The sequence below is a fragment of the Alligator sinensis genome, unplaced genomic scaffold (genome assembly GCF_000455745.1).
Source record: "Alligator sinensis unplaced genomic scaffold, ASM45574v1 scaffold560_1, whole genome shotgun sequence".
In the NCBI taxonomy this organism is placed as follows: domain Eukaryota; kingdom Metazoa; phylum Chordata; order Crocodylia; family Alligatoridae; genus Alligator; species Alligator sinensis.
Genome location: NW_005841837.1, coordinates 1,358,238 through 1,379,334, shown reverse-complemented (window position 1 = coordinate 1,379,334; position 21,097 = coordinate 1,358,238). Strand labels below are relative to the sequence as shown.

The 21,097-nt window shown below is 45.0% G+C and overlaps 1 protein-coding gene across 1 annotated transcript in view; it reads left to right on the top strand.

The window, feature by feature from the left end:
* LOC102383901 (ameloblastin) overlaps window positions 1-21,097 on the top strand; it is a 132,413-nt gene that overhangs the window by 67,915 nt on the left and 43,401 nt on the right. The window contains exons 2-3 of the mRNA XM_025202525.1: window positions 19,128-19,147; window positions 20,367-20,408. The gene's annotated coding sequence lies outside the window, so the exon portion shown is untranslated. The remainder of the gene's footprint in view (window positions 1-19,127; window positions 19,148-20,366; window positions 20,409-21,097) is intronic.

Here is a 21,097-nt window from a genome sequence, read left to right as displayed (position 1 = left end):
CCTTGGAAACCCTACAGGGAAAGTGTTACAAACAATCACTTATAAATAGGTGGGATTGCTCTGAGACACTCGACACAAAAGGACTTTGGAAAATGTTGTCCTGCTGTTCTTGCCTTACTGCTGTTTGGTGAGTTGTTAGCATTTCCTATTGATTCTTGCTCTATTTGTTAGGACTTTTATTTAATTGAGTAGTAATTCCTTGTTTCTAAATCCATCCTGTTATCTACATATAGGCTGGCAAATTGAGTTTTGTGATTTAGGGGTCTTCACTTGAGGAGTTATGGTCAACCTACCAGCTGCATTTCCATTCAGTACATTGCTTAAGAACATAAAAATTACTGACTGAAATGAACTGGAAATCTATAGCCTAATCTGAAGCCCACTGAAGCGAATAGAAAGACTCCTGTTGATTTCAGGGGGCCTTAAAATATGCCTAAAATGAAAGAAAGGATTTCTTTGTAACAAACAACCTCTACTTTAAAAAGTGAAGCCTGCACGTGGTGGTGGGGAGGCAACCATGAAAATAGTTTTCAAGGAGAATATTATGCAAATAAGTGTCAGCACAGATGTGGTGAGCATGTTTGTTATTACCCTGAAATAAAATAGTTAGGTTAACAATAATTTGGATTATTAGGAAGTATTAGCTTTGCAGCTGAATACAAGGCATGACCTGTGGCCTAGCAATGCCGCTGACCACAAGGCAGAATGATAGCTAAGCCTTTGCTTGTGTCAAGTAATCATTTTAACTATGTTAAGCATTTTCTGAGTAAAATGCAGCAAGTGAATCTGTGTCTATGTGCTGTAAACCAGATACAGCAAGGAACAAGATAACACAAAGAAGCCATTGTTCTAAGTACAGTGATTGTGTCCTTAAGAAGTATCTACCACTGCAAGTTCTTGCTAACGTATCATAATGTTACTGTTACTGTTACTTAACTTTTAGCTTTTAGAAAGTGCTAGTTCAGCTTAATAGAAATATGCTGTTCTGAAGATCTGTGAAGCACCGCCCAAGTATTGCTTTTTGTTAACCCTGTAGTCTTGCCTTGTTGTAAAAAGTATAAAAGATCGCCCCACCCTTTAGGGGGGGCCATTTTGCCTTTTGCTGGCTTTATGGTCTTTGCTCGAGCAAATAAACGGCTGTCAATTCTTTACCCGCGTTGTCTGATCCCTATGCAGCTAGACAATGAACTCCAGGGAGTTTTCTCCCACCACACAGAGACCCAAAACACTGCTGTCTGTATAGCAGAATCAGATGAGTGATATACAAGCACACTGTAAGTAAGTCCTTCCTCCTAAATCCTTTCAGTCTAAACAGACAGGGCTGAAAAATGGTGGGAAGGGAACCAGCCACATAGAGGTAAAGGGACTTACCCAAGCTCACAAGTCAGTGTCGGAGCCAGGAATAAAACCCCACTCCTTAGTTACTAGTTAGGTCCCTCATCACTGGATTAAATCAAACTGACAAATGGAGGAGCTGGTCAGTGAACTCTTACAGCGGGGTTTAGAGTGAGTTATGGTAGCAGTTGTGACCAGATTTGATAAGTGGACCACTTCCAGAGACAAGGTAGGAGCTATATTAACCTCCCCACAATGCCCCTGAGCTTAAGAGAACTTTAGTGGGTTTGAAGACAGTTCAGTGGAGGTGAGTTTATAAGTAGTCAAGAAAATTATTTTCAATTGTCATTTTTATTAGGAACAGAAAAGGACAAACTGGAGCAACAGCTGAGGGCAAGTTTCAGAAGCAGGGGTCAGATTTTCCCGTGGAAGGGTCAGCCCTTCCAACAGGACCTGCATTTTCAGAAGAGCTCGGCTCCCATCCCAGCACCTCAGTGTATTGTGCAGACTGGCAATTCCCCATCAAGATAGGGAGTTTTAGTAAGAGAGCAGTCTGGGTGAGGGGCCCATTGATATTAAAGTAGCAGCAACATTTGCACCAGACGAAGCACATGTGGTGGCTGTTGCTGATCTTCATTGTTGCATTGGCTTCCGCAGTAAGTGCTGGGTGCATGAATGACCCTGCAGGAGTTGCAGCCTATGTCTGTGGAGCAGTGGGGCTTCTGCAGCATTTTGGTGGTGGAAGGCTTCTGTGGGGGACTTCATTTGCACAACAGTTGGGTAGCAGGGAGAAGCTGCAGTGATGGCACTATAGGGAGGACTGGGGACTGTGGTGGGGCTGGCCTGGAAGTGGCCCATGCTTGAGCTGAGCTCCCTGAAAATGCACACCCCCCGTAAAAAAAAAGGTTTTGATGCTTGCCTTAGAGAGCTAGGAGACACAATAGCAGCCATGTTTGGGGTCCAGCCCCCGTGGCTTCCAGAATGCCTCTGAGGTGCTTGAAGGCTTGGGACAAGATTTCCAAAAGTGGGAAACTGCTTTGACAATCCAAAATTTATATCTGAACAGCTAATTAAGTGGTCTTTTAGCTAAAGGGCGGAGGCACTTGGGAAGACCAGAGAGGAGCTCAAAGAGCATTGGCTCTGGAACCTATAACACTTGGCAGCAGAGGTGTGCCTGTATTCCCCACACAGGTCTGTTTTACAAAACACTGTTTATCCACTGACTATGCTCTGCCAAGACAGTGATAACCAGTTTGACTTACTTGGGCTGCATCTAAGGTGCAACCATGGGAGGTAATTGCAGTGTGTGTAGACAGGGCCAGATTCAGAGGGGGTGCAGTGGTGTGGCTGTGCCCCCCTTTTGGATTGGCCCGCACTGTGGGAGCCTCCAGGGACAACTTAAAGTTCCTAAAGTGGGTGAAAATACCCTTTCCTGAAAACTGATCAAAAACTCTCCAGAGGCTCCCGCAGTATAATCTGCCTACACTCTTGGGGCAGAGGAAGCTGGGATCAGGGGGTGAAATCACCTCTGCAGGCTGCTTTCACACCTTCATTTGGGAAATCCTGGATCTGTCTCTGTGTGCAGACATACCTGTGCTAACTTTACTCTAGATTGGGGGTGTCAAACTGAACCCAGGGTAGGTCTGGACCACAGAACTTGTTCAAGGATGGATCTGCAAGGGCCACAAGCAGTTATGATAGGTTTCAGGGGCAATGATGCAGATCAGACTGATACAGCCCTTGCTCACTCCCCCACCCTCACCACTGCCACCATGTTGTCCATTGGGGCTCAGGGACCCCTAATTCTGCAGCAGCCTCACCTCACTAGCCCTGCCCTGCAACTTCCAGTAGCCTGCTGGAGTACCAGCAGGATGGATAGAATAGATCTGGTTTGCGGGACAAATGTTTGACTCCGTTGCTCCAGATAGCATGAGTACTTACAGAAAGGAAGTTACAGAACAACACAGATCAGATGGTCACAAACTTCTCCAAGACCATTTCAGGCTGGACATAAGGAAGAACTTCTTTATTGTCCGAGCCCCCAATGTTTGGAATAGACTGCCGTCGGAGGTGGTTCAAGCACCTACTCTGAATGCCTTCAAGAGATATTTGGATGTTTAACTTGCTGCGATCCTATCACCCCTGCTGACTTCCTGCCCCTCGGGCAGGGGGCTGGACTCGATGATCTTCCGAGGTCCCTTCCAGCCCTAGTGTCTATGAAATCTAACACAATCTCCAAAGCCTGCTAACCACCTGGGTTAGCATTGTTCATACATGGTATTGCTCTTAGAGCAAAGTACTATAGTGGTGGGGTTTGAGAGTATGCCTATAATGATCTGAGAAGAGTGGTAAGCCCATGTTTTCACTGGAGATAATGATTGCAAACTTAGTACTACCCTCCCTTTGAGGGCAATAGGTTTCTTTGAAAGCTGGCCCTTTCTCCAGTCAGCCACCAGTTTGTTATTACGTAATGGCATGAGGACACTTTTCCTGTCATCTCTGACATAACAGGTACGTTTCTCTGGAGACAAGGCAAAATTAGAACCTGACTTTGGGTTCTTAGATCATAGAATCATAGAAGTAGGGTTGGAAGGGACCTTGTAGATCTTCAGGTCCGACCCCCTGCCTGGGCAGGAAGAAAACTGGGCTCAAATGACCCCAGCCAGGTAGGCATCGAGCCGCTTCTTAAAGCCCCCCAGGGTAGGAGCCAGCACCACTTCCCTTGGAAGTTGGTTCCAGATCCTAGCCGCCCTAACTGTGAAGTAGTTCTTACGGATGTCTAATCTAAACCTACTCTCCAACAACTTGTGGCCGTTATTCTTTGTTATCCCTGGGGGCACTAGGGGAAACAAGGTCTCCCCCAAACCCTTCTGGGCCCCCCTAGTGAGTTTATGGTTGGTCACCAGGTCCCCCCTCAGCCTTCTCTTGTGAAGGCTGAACAGGTTCAGGTCCCGTAGCCTCTCATTGTAGGGGCTGCCCTGCTGCCTCCGGATCATGTGGGTGGCCCTCCTCTGGACCCTCTCAATGTTGTCCACATCCCTCTTGAAGTGGGGTGCCCAGAACTGGACACAGTACTCCAGCTGTGGCCTGGCCAGTGTCGCATAGAGGGGGAGGATCACCAATAAGGTCCGGTTAGCCCTGCCGACCGTGACCTCGCATTGTCGGCCCATGTTCATCTTGGAGTCAGTGATTACTCCAAGATCCCTTTCTGCCTCATCTCTTCATTGTTTTTATATATGTGTCTATAGCAGCAGCAGTGTGAGATTTGCAGTAGTATTCAGAACGCCTGAGACTTATAAATATTAAACAACAATGTGGTCCGCTACCATCTTGCCCATAACAAGCTGTACAAAGGGACATGAAGAATCTTACGCATCACAAATGACTCAAGTTGGTCATCCTTCCTGGACTGAAGACAAGAAAAATCTGTGCTCTGATCACCCACAGCACAGACAGATGTGACAATTTTTGCCCAATCTGGCCCCTTAAAGTGCTCTAGATGTGACCAAACACAAGTGCATGGCTAAAGAGTGCTTTAAAAGGGCCCAATCCCACAACAATCTGAACTTTCATTGCGTAAGGGTTCAGACGAAAATGCTCCAAAATGGAGCACCTTCATTCACATCTGTCTGCACACATCAGGAGCAGGGCTGGGCTGATACAGCTCAGCTGTGCTCCTTGCTCTGTTTTCAGAATGGGAGGGGGGACGGGAGTGGAGGGAATTCACTTTGGGTTTTTTTCAGCTAGCTCTGGAGGATGGACTGGGTGGGTTGGAGGGGTGGAAGAGGAGGGGCTCCAATTCACCCAGTCCACACTCCAGTCCTGGCTGAAAACTCTCCAGACTGAGCTCCCTCTGCTCCCTTCCCCAATTCTGAAGACAGAGTTGGGGTGGGAGCAGGGAAGGGTGGGACTAGGGGAGAGTGGCTGCCGACCCACAGTGGTTCTAAACTGCAGCTGAATCCCCCAGCTCCCAGGACCCAACAGCAAATGTCTGTTGGGTCTGGGGGATCAGTATAACTCATAGCACTTGTGTAAAATGCTATGAGTTACAGCAGGCCTCCAGTTATCTAAAAAGTGAGCTCCTAAGACAGACACACAAGGATTTTCTTTACCATTCTCTCTTGTCTCTGGACCACCATATCTGATAGCCATGTTCAGTTGTGAATTAGTGTAGGATAACTGACGTTAATAGAGGTAGGCTGTTTTACACCAGCTAAAGATCTGGCCCACCATATAACTACAAATGAGGGATCAGCAGAATCCCTTGCTAGTGGATAGATATCTTGTAGCATGGAACAATTCCTGTGCTGAACACTTCAGCTTGCTGGACTGTGGAAAACCTTTTGTGTTTGGCAGCATCAAGTTTCCAGTGCTTCAAGCAAATGAGTCAGAGATTCCCTTTTGCAGACATACCAAATCCTGCTTTGTAAAGACAAGATCCATAGCTAAGGGCAGAACTTGGCCCTGTGGGGAAGTGTGATAAACAGATTCTTCTGCAGTAATGAAGGTTATGTCAGTTTGAGCCGCAGGAAACAATGCTGAGAAGATGCTGTCAGAACAGTCGATTTACAAGGCAATTCTAATGGGAGGTAAAAAGCTTTGGTTTGGGAGACAAGTACTCAGTCTTCTGATTGTCGGTGCCTTTCACTGTCAAAAAGAAAAATGGCAAAGAACTACAGCAGCAGAAAGTGAAATACTCTCCAAGGTACAGTCAACTCCACCCCACCCACCACCAACTGCCTTTGTAACATACAGCACCACTTCATCCACTGGTGCAAATGCCTGACGTTGAAGCCCTGTGGCTCACTGAAATCCTATCTAATCCCCTCTAGCACACTCTTGCTCTTTGCTGTGCTTCCAGTATCAGTTGTTTACACTGATGCAAAAGTGATCTTAAGGATGTGGATACAGGACACAATTGCTGAGGATATTGAGTATATCACCTTTGCATTGTCATAGAAGTTGAGCAGATACACAATGTATAGCCTTACTATGGAGTAAGTTTCTGTTTTCCAGTGTGAAATTACACGGGGAAAAAAACTGTAGTGACCTTACCCTGGGGCAGTTTACTAAAGAGTACGTGTATTGTGTCCACTTGCTAGACCAGGGATGAGCAATTATTTTGAGTCCATGGGCCACATAAGGAGTTTTGGTGAGCTGTCACCAGATCAGCATCACCCACCCGCCCTGACTGCAGCAGCTCACCAAAACTCCCAAAGTGGCCCCATTTTGTCCTCCTGGGCCTGTGCCTGGGCCAGCAAGTCCCAGCCCATCTCTATGGAGACCCTGGGATTGTGGGGTGGTAATGGCATGGGGCAGAGCCACGATCTGCTCCTCACATGCCCCTGCCTGCAGAATCGGCGCCTGTCACGGGGCGTGCAGGCAGTAGATCACAGCTCTGCTCCATGCTTGGTCAGGATGGGGTTGGGGCTGGGATCTGGAGCAGTGGCATCCAGGAGCTGGACCGGTGGGTGGGGCTGGGGCTAGGGTCACAGGGCAGTGACAGTGCAGTCCCATGATCCCAGCCCTGCCCTCCCACCCGTCTCGGTCCTGGGTGCTGCTTCCCCAAATCCTAGACCTGGCCAAGCGCAGAGTACAGCTGTGATCTGCCTGCATGCCCCTGCGACAGGCGCTGGTTTTGTGGGAAGAAGCATGTGGGGAGTTGACTGCAGCTTTGCCCTGGGCCCTGGCCCAAACTGTCCCTGCAGCTACAACATGCCCCAGTCTCTCTGGCACTCTCCCCCCACAACTGTCCCCACAGCTACAGCATGCCCCAATCAGAATGCCCCAATCCACAGCATTGCAGACCCTTTCACAGCTTACACCAGCTCCCATCCCGCATGCTGGAAGCAGTGTTGGGCGATTGCTGGCATCAGCTGTGGATGCTGCTACCAAGTTCCCAACGGGGATAAAGGCACCTTCCCAGGACTGCAGCTGACACGTTGATCCAGCAGCATCAGCTGCAGACCCAGGTGGGTGCCTTGATCCCCAACCCCAGAGCCTGCCAGCCATGTCCACGGCTAATGCTGGCACCTGCCTGGTGCTGCTTTTGGTGTGCAGGGCAGGAGCTGGTGTAAACTGTGGAAGGGGCCCGGATGTGCCTGGCACAATCCAGCAGCTGGAGCCGCTGGCTCCCTGTGGCCAGATCCCATGATTTTGTGGATGCCTACGCATGGGCCAGATACAAACAGTTTGCAGGCTGAATCAGGCCCTCAGGCTGTATTTTGTTCACCCCTGCCCTAGTCCCTTTCATGCACAAGGATAGCCCTTAGCTTAGCATAATACAAGCAGGACTTTACTAGCTCCCCATCATCTAGTGGTCAGGCTTTATAATAGCACCTAGTGTAGGCAGTCACCTCCAGAAAGCCAGTCATGTGTAGTCATGTGTCTGCTCCTTTGGATTGAATAACTTTATTACAGAGTAAAGTCAAGGATAAATTCCTTCATAGAAATCATAAAAGATGTCCCTTCCCTAAGGAATGTTTTATTTAATCACTCCTGATGGGTAACACAGGGTAAATTTGCGATCCGTTTTATTCACTCTGTCCTGTGGACAGTGGAACGTGTTTCCTATTCTGTACCAACCCATTCCTGTGCCAATGCCAGCATTTCTTAGATTGCAATACATCTATCCCTGTGGCTGAAAATGAGACAACCTCACCAATGTCCTGGATGGTTGGAAGGCAAAATGGTGCAAATATACTTGGAAATAAACCATGATGGGAGGGTTCCTTCTAGACCAGGGCTGTTTTCTGCCAAGCCAAATGTTTAACATTGGGAATGTTGCTTGTTATAAAGCCTTTATACCCTGGCTTGGACAATCCCTGTCTTCTCCTTGGTATGTCTACATAGAGAGAGAATAGGCATGCAGGCACTGCTGGTCAGAGTTGCTGCTTCCATGTCTGAAACTAGAAGCAAGAGCCTCCAACAACATATAAAGGCAGTAAGAAAGATTTGCAAAGATCTGATCATTTCTCCTTAGAATAGTGCTTCTATTCAAAACACTTAAATAAAGGGCCTGAAAAAATTACCTGTCTCTTCATATTTTAATTTTTTGTGTTTAAGTTACTTGAAGATTGTCAAATGCCTCTATTGTCTGTATCAAAGAATGAATAAATAAGATCCTGATTTTAGGATGAGCTCAGCTGTCATTTAGGCCCTGAGCTGAAGAGAACAGAAGTGGCATTGGGCACTATAACAGCTGTTGAGTTCTGAGTGCTCCTGCATATCCAGCATTATTTATTTGATTGTATATGCAATATACAATCAAATATAAATATATATATATACACAGCATTATTTATTTGATTGTATATGCAATATACAATCAAATATAAATCAAATATAAACAGTGCATTGTTTTCCTCTAATTACTACTATTTAACTGTTTGTTCTTTTTAACTTGATGACTGGAGCAACACAACAATACACATCCAATGTGACATATGCTGTTATGACTTCAGTGCAACTAAAGTTGTTCCTCCAGTCTGAAGAGTTACACTTGACCCATAACATCTCAGGAATAAAAACTGTGTGTGTAACAGATATAATTTTTTTAAAGTATTTGATCTCCTGCTTATGACCTTTTCTGAAAAGAAATATATTGAGTTTCTTTAGTTTCCTTTAAAGATTGTTTGCCTGGAATAATCATTAGTCAATAATAACATATGAGTGAGAGTTACATGGAAAGCACTGAGTTAATTATCTGCATACATAGAATCATAGAAAGTTAGGGTTGGAAGGGGAGGTCATCTAGTCCAGCCCCCTGTTCAAAGCAGGACCATCCACAGCTAGATCATTCCAGCCAGCTTGAGCTGTGCCTTAAAAACCTCCAAGGATGGAGATTCCACCACATCTCTAGGTAACCTGTTTCAGTGCTTCACCATCCCAGTAAGAAAGTTTTTCCTCATATCCAACCTAAACTTCCCTTGCTGAAACTTGAGACCATTGCTCCTTGTTCTATCATCTGCCACCACTGACAACAGTTTAGCTCCATCCTGTTTGGAACCTCCCCTTTAGGTAGTTAAAGGCTGCTATCAAATCCCGCCTCAGTCATTGGCGATATGTAGGGGTTGCATGTGGCTGCACATGCAACCCCTGAGCGTGGCAGTGCACCCCCTGCAAAAAGGCGCTGCCAACAATTTGCTGCTTGTCACCCCCCACCGCCAACACTGCTGGCAGTGTCTGCATGTGGTCCGCTGGCCAGCGGTGGGTGGTCTCCGACTGCCGGTCATCACTCGCCACCCCTTCCGCCCTGCTGTTGACAGTGCCGTGGCCGCCTGTGGAAACTCCCTACTTGCTGCCACCATGCTCCTGCCGCTGACAGCGCCACTGCTGCCTGTAGGAGCTCGGTGTGTCCCCCCAGCCTCCAGGGGCATGCAGCATTCATGACCTCAGTCTTCTCTTCTGCAGAGTAAATAAGCCCAGTTCCCTCAGCCTCTCATCAGAACATGTGTCCCAGCCCCTGAACCATTTTTTTGCCCTCCACTGGACTCTCTCCAACTTACTCGCATCATTTTTATAGTGGGGGGCTCACATAGGCTATTCCAGATGTGGTTTCACCAGTGCAGAAAAGAGGGAAATAATTACTTCCCTTGATCTGCTTGCAAGGCTCCTACTAATGCAGCCCAGTGTGCTGTTAGCCTTCTTGGCAACAAGGGCACACCGACTCATATCCAGCTTATTGTCCACTGTAACTCCCAGGTTCTTTTCTGCAGAGCTGCTGCTTTGCCAGTTGGTCCCCAGTCTGTACCCGTACATGGGATTCTTCCATCCTAACTGCAGGACTTTGCACTTGTCCTTGTTGAACCTCATGAGATTTCTTTTGGCCAATCCTCCAATCTGTCTAGGTCACTCTGAATCCCAGCCCTACTCTCCTACTCCCCCCAGCTTGGTGTCATCTGCAAACTTGGTGAGGGTGCACTTCACCCCATCTCCCAGATTGTTAATGAAGATCTTGAACAAAACTGGCCCCAGGACTGACCCCTGGGGTGCTCCACTTGATATAACCTGCCAGCTAGACAGTGAGCCATTGATCACTACCACTGAGCATGATGATCCAGTCAGCTTTCTACCCATGTTACAGTCCGTTCATCTAACTTATGCTTTCTTAGCTTGCTTACAAGAATGCTGTGGGAGACTGTATCAAACCCCTTGGTACAGAATGTCCACTGCTTTCCCTGCATCCACAGAGCCTGTCATCTCACCATAGAAGGCAATCAGATTGGTCAGGCATGTGTGTGTCTATCATGTGTGTCATTCTGCTCTCTACTAATAGCAGGTAGCATCCCCTACTGATGGCAGATTGCTACTAAGGGTCTTATTTAAATGTAATTCATAGATTCATAGATGTTAGGGCTGGAAGGGAACTCAGTAGGTCATCGAGTCTGAGGCAAAGAGTCGTGGGCTCAAACGTCCCCAGCTAAGCGCTTGTCCAGTTTCCTCTTGAAGACCCCCAGGGTAGGGGGGAGCACCACCTCCCTTGAAAGCCCATTCCAGATTCTGGCAACCCTTACTGTAAAGAAGTTCTTTCTAATGTCCAACCTAAATCTGATCGCTGTCAATTTGTGGCCATTGTTCCTAGTTACTCCAGGGGGTGCCCTAGTAAATAGAGCATCTCCTTTTCCCTGCTGCCCTCCCCTGATGAATTAATAGGTCATGCAGAGTTCCAGCCTGCAAGGGGCTGCTTGGGGCTGGGGGGCAGCGGAAGGAGGGTGATTGGGGAGGGGGTGGCATATGCATGTGAGTGCACACACATGCATGTGGCAGTCAGGTTGCCTGGAGAGCAACTCCCGCAGCTCCCTCCAGGTAAGTCTATGGGAGGAGGGAGAAGGGGAAGAGAGGAGGGCAGATTGAGGCCCCCATGGTGAAGGAGGGAGGAAGGGAGTCGGGTAGGGCTGGGGCTGGGGCATGGGATCCAGGGTCAGGGAGGGAATACAAGGCCCGGCTGGGGGAGCAGGATGGGCAGGCAGGGGGCGCCTCTACATGCTGGCATGGCCAATGTGGGGCTCTTAGCAGCTGCGCCGAACCTCCCCAGCCTGCTCCACCTTCCTGTGCTGGGTCCCACCTGATTGGCTGCAGAGGATCCTGGGGGGAGGGCAGCAGGGCAGGGAGCCCCAAGCCTGCAGGAGGCAGCCTGCATCCTCTCTACCCATGGGCTCCACTCTGGCCATGCCTCCCAATGCGGGGAGGGAGTGTTGATCTTGTCTGCATCATTATGGAGTCACAAAAAATGTCCAGTGTTTAAAAGGGGTCATGCTGAGAAAAAGGTTGGGAAGCACTGATCTATGCCTATATTCTACTATGGGTATTTCCCATGCTTCTAGGCTTTGCCGCTTGCCCCTTCCATTTCTCCCCCCCCTCCCCCACTTTCTACTACCCATGTATTTTTAAGTTTCCTTCAGAGGTACTGGGTATTGGCTACAGCCAACGCTGGGGACTTTGACTGGGATGCACCAGTGCTCCTACTGGGACCAAAGTCAGAGTATCCTGGCTAGAGGGTCTTGCCCTTCTGGTAAGGGTCAGACTAATCAGAGTATTTAGGAAGGAATTTTACTCCATGGTCAGACTGGTATAGTGCAGTGGCTCCCAACCTTTTTTGCTGTGACCCACTGCTGGGAGTGGAGTGTGGTGGCAGCGGCCCGGGGGCGGGGGAGCTCCCGGCATGCAGCACGGCTCGTCCTTTGAATGTGGCACCACTGGCATTGCCCCCATGACCCTCATTTGGATTGTGTCCCAAAGTTGGGAACCAGTGGTATAGTAGGATAAAAGAAGAAGGGTAAACATGTCACCCCATAAGCAACTCATTGCCACAAGTGGCCACAGTGTATTTCAGGTAGAGGTGGTCTACCCACGTCAGAAAAGTCATGTTGCTAATTTGGCAAGTAGTGAGTGTAGCTGCTATATTGGAATCCAAGATGGCTGCTGTTAATTCATGTTTTGCTCAATATTTCAGCCCCCACTAGGTTTAGAAAATAAATTCCAATGAAGAAACCAACATTGTATGAACCAAGGAGATCAATCGTAACATTTCCATTGTGGTAGGCATATTGAATTCCAAGACGGCTGACACATTGACATGTATGTATAGACTCAACATAATGAATAAACCCAATAAACAATACTCTAATACTAAAACCTCACAAATGTTATCACTACAAATTTCATAGCAAGTCTACAGTAGTGGAAATATTATCACTCAGGCTAGCCTATTTGTTCAAATTATATTGAATAAGACAATACATTTGTTTAACTTCAGAATGTGGATAAATAGATATTAATAATATATAACTCAATGGCAAGGAAACGCACAGACATATATTCAGCTTAAGGCAATAGGAACATGTAATAGTTTAATCCAATAATCATATAATGGTAATACAGTGGTATATATAACATTAATACAATGGGTAACTGCAGTTTTTCAGATCTCTTCATCACTTGGATCCATTTCTGAATCCACTTCTGAATCACTAGTTATTATATGGATCGCAACATGCTGTCTCATAGCACTCACAGCCAGGACTGCATGGCACAGAATAGCATGCTCATGCAAGCAAGGTAATCTTGCATTCTATCAGCTATTCTATCTTGCACTTGCAACTTGTTATCCAAAGGTATTCTGCTGGTAATGGTTCAAGCATGTTTATGACAGGAACATAACTTACTTTCAGCTTGCCAATCACACTGGTCAGGTTATGGCAGTAGAGTATTAGGTTCAAGCGCACTTTGCCAAACGAGACTCTGATAATTGGCTGTACATACACGATGCACAAGGGAGTCATATCTAGGTGGAAGTTTATCCAGAGCTTTTCTTTGATGGTGTAATTTCACCCTAACATCCAGAAGGGTCATCAAAGATGTTGGCAACTGATACAGCAACACAACAAACTTTTCTACACAACTGTACAAAACTTTATCAACATCAGGCCTACTTCCTAGATCTGCTAATAGATGTGGATGTTGAAAGAACACTTTCCAAGCAGTTTCTTAGTATGGCCACCGAACTGGCTGGTGGTATCACAACCCGTGACACGGTGGAATCCAAATAGAGATACACAGATTTTTCTAATCCTATTGGGGGCTGAAATATTGACCAAAATGTGAATTCACAGCAGCCATCTCAGATTCCAACATGTTGACTTCATGCCCTACTTGCCAGATTGGCAACATGACTTTTCTGACATGGGTAGACCACCTTTACCTGAAACACCCTGTGGCTTCTTGTGGCTATGAGTTGCCTATGAAAATAAAATCTAGAGACCTTATTGGTCAATGTATATCCTACTAGTACAGATGGTGGGGGTTTTTGCCTTCCTCTGTAGTGGTGGGCATGGCCCTCTATCCAGGATCTCTTAAGCATATATTGACAACATTTTATAGAAGCAGGACATTGGCTGCCATGGTTCCCCTTCTTTACCTGTGGCAGGTGTTAGATCTATGTTGTGTCAGGGTTCATAGTAGTCTTAAATAGAGTTTAGATTATGGAGTGTATAGGATGGTTTGGATAGTTTGGATGGTTTGGATCCTGCCTCAGGCAGGGGGTTGGACTAGATGACCTCTGGAGGTCCTTTTTGACTCTACTTCTCTATGATTCCATGAAATCCAGTGGATGGAGTAACATAACTCAGAAGCATAACCAGGATTAGGTGACCAGCCCTGAGTCCTGTTTAGAAGGGGACCAAGAATTGTTGCTGCTGCTGTCCCCATTATCACTGCTGCCCAAGGTACAGAACCTGGTTGTTACCTCTCTGCAGTAACCAGAGAGATCAAAATAAGTGTCATTTTGGTAATAACTTTAATTTTAAAATATGAAAAATATGACAAAAATGAGGAATTTTGATTATTTGACAATTTTTTTTTCTTTCTGAAATGAAAGAGACTATTTTGGACTCCAACATTCATTCAAAAGTTTTCTACCATCTGTATTTCACAGAGGAAAAAGATAAGTAAGCCTAACCTCAATCACAGCCAAACTCTCAAGACAGAATTCTTTAGCTGCTCATATGATATATGCAGTGCTCAGTATTTTCCACAAGGAGGAGAAAGAATACTAGTTAATGGAGTGAGTCTGGAATTTCCCAGGAAGAAAATAAATCCACATAAGAATAAAGACAGGACAACTGATTACATTTTGCAAGAGACAAAAGCCCTTCCCACACTGTATTATTCTTTGATTAAAGTTAATCAAGTTAATTGTAAAGGAAAATCTCTGATATAAACAATGTTGGGCAATGGTGCTGGTCGGGAACCAAAACAGTTTCAATTCTCTAGAGTTAATCTCTAGACAGAAAATCTCTAGAGAGAACAAGCATGCTTTTTGAAAGCACTCTATGTTGGCTTAACTCTGTTCTTATTGCACTCAGCAGTAAATCTCCTGCTGACTTCACTGGGGATACATATGAAAACTCATTGAGGTTCAGATCATTTGTGGGCAGCTGGATACTAGTGCTTATTGACAGCAAATAGGTCCATGTTCCAAGGTGTCCAACAAATGACACAGGGGTTGTTTTGGGTCAGACTTTTAAAATTCCCTGAGACAGCTAGATGCCTTGTGACTGGTAGTAGGAGGTGTGTGGCTAACTTCCTTCAGCACTTTTGAAAAGCCCATTCTTTGGTAATAACTAGCTTAAAAAAATGGAGATAATCTCATGGCACCTTAGACCACATTCCATTTTCCATGAAAAACAGGGTGCAAATGCCCATAAATACACATGCAAATGAGCATAGCTCAGCTCATTTCCTAATACAGTAGAGCCCAGAATATTTCTATCTGGGTGATTCACAGCCAGCTTAGTTTGCCAAAGTAAGGCAAGCTGAAGCTAAACAACTTGGGTTGTTGAATTAAGGACAACCCACTTAGCAGTTTGCTGTGGCATTTACTTCAAAGGGTACTGCTTGTTCACTTGGCTGGAAGTCATCAGTGTCCCATGCTGCTGGTCGGAGATGTGGTTCCTTTTAAAATAAAAGCCATAGCAGATAGCTGGAGCATCTCAGTGGTCCCTTGCTGTTTGCCTGGGCTGTGCACACCTCTGGATGCCTCATGAACCCTTACCTCCTTCAGGGTAAGGAACCTAACAGTGAAGTACCTAAGTTTTACTGGCATCCCATTCCACATTTAAATTCTCTAGATCATTGTTAGACCCCCAACCATTCCTGGGAAGTAAGGACCTGACATTATACACAATGATTAGTTTTATCTGGCACCCTAAAGATTATGGCAGCTAGGAAACATTCTAAGAAGATGCAATTCTTTTTCACGACCATCACACCCCTTCTAGGCTACAGAGGATTTCTGTTCCTCACCACTGACTCTCTGGCTCACTAGCTCTCTGGTGTTAAGCAACTTCTAGGTTCTTAACCATGGACTTTCTGCCTCCCTCTTTTTCATATAGACATGGGTATTGCAGTTCAATACGAACAAGATTTTTTGTGAGTTTAGGGTGCAGACAGAAGTGACAATTTTTACCCAATCTGGCCACAGAAAGCAGTTTATAGCCGGGACCAAACACAAGTGCATGGCTGCAGACAGCTTAGAAATGACGGATCCCCACTGCATGAGGTATCAGATAAAGACATCTCAAAATGTAGTGTTTTTTGTAACTTGTGTCTGCAAGCTCCCAGCCTGTCCCTGTTTTCAGAATGGGAGTGGGGAAGGGAGCACAGGGAGTTCAGTCTGGGGTTTTTTCACACACCCCTGGAGGGTGGGGTGGGTGTATCGGAGCCCCCCAAGGTAGGAGGGCCTCCAATTCACCCACCCCACCCTTTAGCACTAACTAGGGAGCCCCAAGAATGAGCTCCCTCCACTGCCTTTCCCCCCTCCCATTCTGAAAACAGGAGCACTGGCAGAGATCCCTGGCCATTGCTATGGAAACCTGTCTGCAGGATCCCAGCCCCAGCTAGATCCCTCTCCCCCTGGAACCAACAGTGAACTTCTGTTTGGCCTGGGGTAACCCTGTAACTCAGAACCCTTTGCAGAAATCATTCTGAGTTGCAGCTGGGAGCTGCACTTCTGTCTGCACTCACTTTGGTCCAAAGAGGACTCACTCCCTACCAATATTGATGATCCAAAGATGCATTGATACAATCAGCTTTAGGACCAGCCTTTTATACACAGAATAGGTACAACTTAATAAAAATGCAAGCTTATCCTTATTGATGACCATGGCCACAATTTTGTAACCTGATCTCAGATCTGATATAATGTCTGTAAGGGTCAGAGGCATAACAGGCACTTTTCAGGGCATGGACAGATTAATATATGCCTTGGTATAATTTACATCAATTTTGTATACCAATGTAAATTATACCACAATCAGGAACAAAAAATTATATAGCTATCCCCAGGATAGTTCACACAGGAAGCAGTACTGCTTCCTGCTTCTTACTGCAAGAGGCAGAGGTAATAACTCATTTACCTTTAGCAAATGACTGGCCAGGGGTAGATGCAGACATAAGAAACCTAAAAGAGTGTAACCTACACTGATGGGGTTTTACCCCTGACTCTTTCAGTTGTAATTCTCCACTGGATTGGGTGATGTTGCCCTGGTTTGGAGGCTTGAAATGTCTCCGTGTTATGTTTTTATAATGGTGTAAAGCCAGTTATACCAGTGTAAATGTTTAATCTCTTCATTCCTCCATCTCACTCTTGTTGTAATTACACCTGCATTAAACCAAGATTAGTTCAGGTGATACAAGCGACTTTAAACCTAGTTGTATGAATCACATAATTTTCAGTGGTTCTTGCTTTTTATTATAAAGTATCATGTGATATTTATATTTTACCTTAGTACTTACTTCAATAGAACATACCATTTGTCTTGTTTAAGTCCTAACCCGAACAACAGAGTCTAGTTTCTTTGCCTGCAGATGGTGTGAAAAAATCATAGGGGCAGTTAACACAATTACACCCTGACCCCCAAAATCCCTTTTGTTTCCAGAGTCAATACAAACTAATTAAGTTAATTTTCTGCTTTGCTGATGCTGGGTGTTTTGTTTTAGCCTCTGACGTGTTCTAGCTCTGTAGACGTCTAATTATAGCATTAAAACCAGTTACCTAATTCAGGAATTAGGTGGGTTCTGGTTGAGAAATGACTCGCTTTTTCAAAACCCCTCTTGTTTATTGCAAGCAGGAGAGAAAACGTGGAGCCTGGAGGATTTCTAAATGTTACCTGCAAACAGTAGAAGGAGCTTAATGGCATTCAGTAGAAACAAAATTAAGCCATTTTCTACTTTAATTGTTAAAGTGAATTTAGTGCTCCTTAAGGGTTTGGCTTGACTTCTATTAAGGAAAAGGACCTTCTCACAGGATTAATCCAGGAAGGATATAAAACCACCAGTTCTAAAGGGGATTCTGATTAATTGTGAGTGAAGGTAGAAGTTTGTGGCCTGTCGAAACTAGAAGCATTTGTCTTGATCCATGTATCTGAGCTAAGTTTCATCTGGCAGTAGAGTATATTTTTTCATAGATTTCATAGACAATAGGGCTGGAAGGGACTTTGTGAGATCATCAGGTTCAGCCCCTTGCCCAAAGGGCAGGAAGTCAGCTGGGGTCATCCAAATGCTTCTTGAAAGTGTCCACAGTAGGTGCTTGCACCACTTCTGTGGGGAGTCTATCCCAGACTCTGGAGACTTGGACAGTAAAGCAGTTTTTCCTTATGTCCAGTCTAAAACGGTTTTCCAGGAGTTTGTGACCATTGAACCTTGTCTTTCCTTGGGGTACTCTGGTGAACAGAAGTTTTCCCAGATCCTGATGCACACCCCAATATATATTTTTGTAAAAACGAGGCCTGCTCCTGTGGAACATGTTCTAGCCCAGACCCAATGGGGCTGCACTGGTATAAGTTGGAGGTGTTCAACTTATTTGAAAAAAAATTTCCCTTCCAAATCAGAATATCAAGTATTTTTTACAAAATACGTCTGAACTTTGGATGGGGAATGTTGCAACAGAGAATTTTGACAGCTTCACTTGAAATGAATCAACATGGTAAAAAGGTATTTAGTAAAGACACTGTTCTGAATTTCTATAGGTAGTGAAGGCTCAGCAAGATTAATTTGTGTCAATTACAACTGAATTTACAGGGACAATAAATGAAGAAAGAGAAATGATCCTTTTTCTAACACAAACAGGCCAATTTCAAAATTCAGATGTCAATTCTACTGATCCAAAAGCTGATTAATTGCACTTAATCAACATTTGCTCCATATCAAATTTCAGTCTCAATGAAATCACATTTTCCAGCGTGAGATAATTTTGTGCAGAATGTTCTGATCAGCTCTTACACAGCTGTAGCCTGATTCTGGACTTCTACCATCGTTCCTAGAAAGTGCTGGAGGACACGCATTGGCTTTTGTTTAAGTCATGATTTTTTTGTCTGTTTCACTAGGTAACCACAGACACCATGTGACTTAATGATGGCTGTGGCTAATAACACAACTAATGTAGTGTTGGGCAGTGGACGAAACCAAAATGACTTCATGTGAGTTCCTACCTTCTGACTGGTCTCTTGGGGCAGAGTTTAAATTGGAGTGGGAGTCAGTAACATCTCAAAAAGGCAGGAGCTGTTTGAGAGAAACCTGTCAGAGACCATTGTGACCTGGTCAATCTGCTCACTTGTGTGGTGCATCCTGGAAACAGAGGTAGAAGTTACTTGCTGCAGCAAGGTAGAGGTCATATCTAGGTAATGATAGGCTGCATTCTAACAGCCAACGAGAGAGAAAAAGTAATATTGTTTTCTTGATGCAGGTAGCAATTCAAAGTATGAAGACTGTAATTCTGCTGTTTTGTCTCCTAGGAACAGCATTTTCTTTACCAGTGAGTATGTTTATGCTGTCACTTTTCTTTTATCCAAGTTAATCCGCTTGCTTGATTTAGTTAGAAAAGCAAAGACAAAAAATGAGATATTATATTTTGGAATAGTCTCCCAAGACAAACTGTAGGAGCTGAAGCACTTGGATTGTTTAAACCAAGACTACAAGTAGCCAGGTGGTCCTGTAGTGAGCAGTCCTACCAGAGCCAAGAGATTGTTGATTTGCTTTCTGTTATGCACAAGCTCTTTTATACTGGCATTCAAAGACGTGTCAGATGGCTAACAACAGCGAGGCAATGCAGTTAAATGGAGCAAACAGTAGATCTGGGCTCTTCATTGACTTACCAGAAGAAAGATGCTAAGTTTAACAGTTCAGCAGATGGGCTCCTTGGCCATGTCTGGTTGAATGGGAACTTATGTTTCCCTGGGACACATAGCAGCAGAACAGCTTGTGCCGCTGCTACTTGTCCCAAGGGAATATTTGTGCCACATGTGCTCTGGTGCATGGCAGGTTACCCTGGGTGGGGTAGGGGAGGTGGGGCTAGCAACTGTGCTGGTCCCAGCAGCCTTACCTGGGGTCCTGGGTGCCTTGGGGAGCTGCAGCTGTGTCACTCCTGCAGCAAGGAGTCTGGCCAGCAGCCAGAGGTGGCTCTGACTGGTCAGGCTCTGGTTTTGGACAGCGCACGCTTCTGACATGTGAGCCACACTGCTTTTTATGGCGTGGATTTTTTTGACCCCAGGATCTCCCACAGTCCAACAATTTCCCCCCTTCCCTCCTATGCTGCAAGGTAGCAGCATGGGGAATGCCTGCATGTGCGGTGTGTGGCACTGCAGATGGGTTTGCGGCTCCACATACTGCACATCTGCGCACGGCCCTTGTGGCCAGCCCTGAGTTCTTAGCTGCCTTGCAAGGGAGATGGCGTGTGTGTGATGAGATTATAGATTTTAGCACCAGGAAAGACCAAAATGATAATTTAGGCTCTGATTCAGCAATCCCTTCCTTACTAACTAAAGCACTTAAATACATGCTCCTGGATAATACATCACAGGCAACAGCAGCTTATCATTTCTGCATCAGGCCCTATACTTGTTCTTGAACTGGAGCAAATCTTTTAGACAGGCATCTAATCCTTAGAGAACAAGACTGTAATTAACAAACCAATTAGCAAATTGAGTTAAATTTAAGCCATGTTCTGATACACAGGGATTTGTTTCTATCAACAGGTGCGACAAGCTGGAACACTTCCTGTGAGCAATAGCAGAGAGGTAAATAACATGCACCTTTGGCCATTCTGTTTCAGACAAAGTTTCATTTCTTTTTAAAAAAGTACATGATTTCACTGACTAATCTGAATTTTTTCACATATAGTCTCACTACAAATTTGGTTGTAATTGATATAATTAATCTCTATGAGCTTTTGTTTCATATTTAAAATTAAAACTCATAATATTCTTACTCTGCCTTGATGATATTTGTAAAAAACATTTCTAGAAACCTTTTGACTAATTAGTAAAATAAGTAAAAACAATGTAAGGACAATTTAGAAAGCTGTCTAAGATGGCTTTCCACCTACTAATTGTGGTTCAATTCTGGGGAGAAGTATTATTTTAATAGATCTTATGAAAAGTGATATTATACATTAAGAAATATTTTCAGAATTGTCACGAGCATTTTTCAGGTTTTAAGAATGCAAGTGCTCATTTTCCAGAAGTGTGCCTTTTGAAGACTCTAGCTGACTATTCAAAGTTTGCAATATACAAGCCCACAGGAAAAAAATGAAAACTAAACCCAGAAAAGCAGAATTGATGTATCCAAATACAACTTAGCGTTGAAAGACAAACTGCTTTATGGAAATTAAACAGCATTTTCTTTTTAAATGAAAAATAAAGGTGTTTGAACATTTGGATGATCTGAACCCAGAGAGTTAAGGCTTTGTCTGAACTGTCTAAATTTC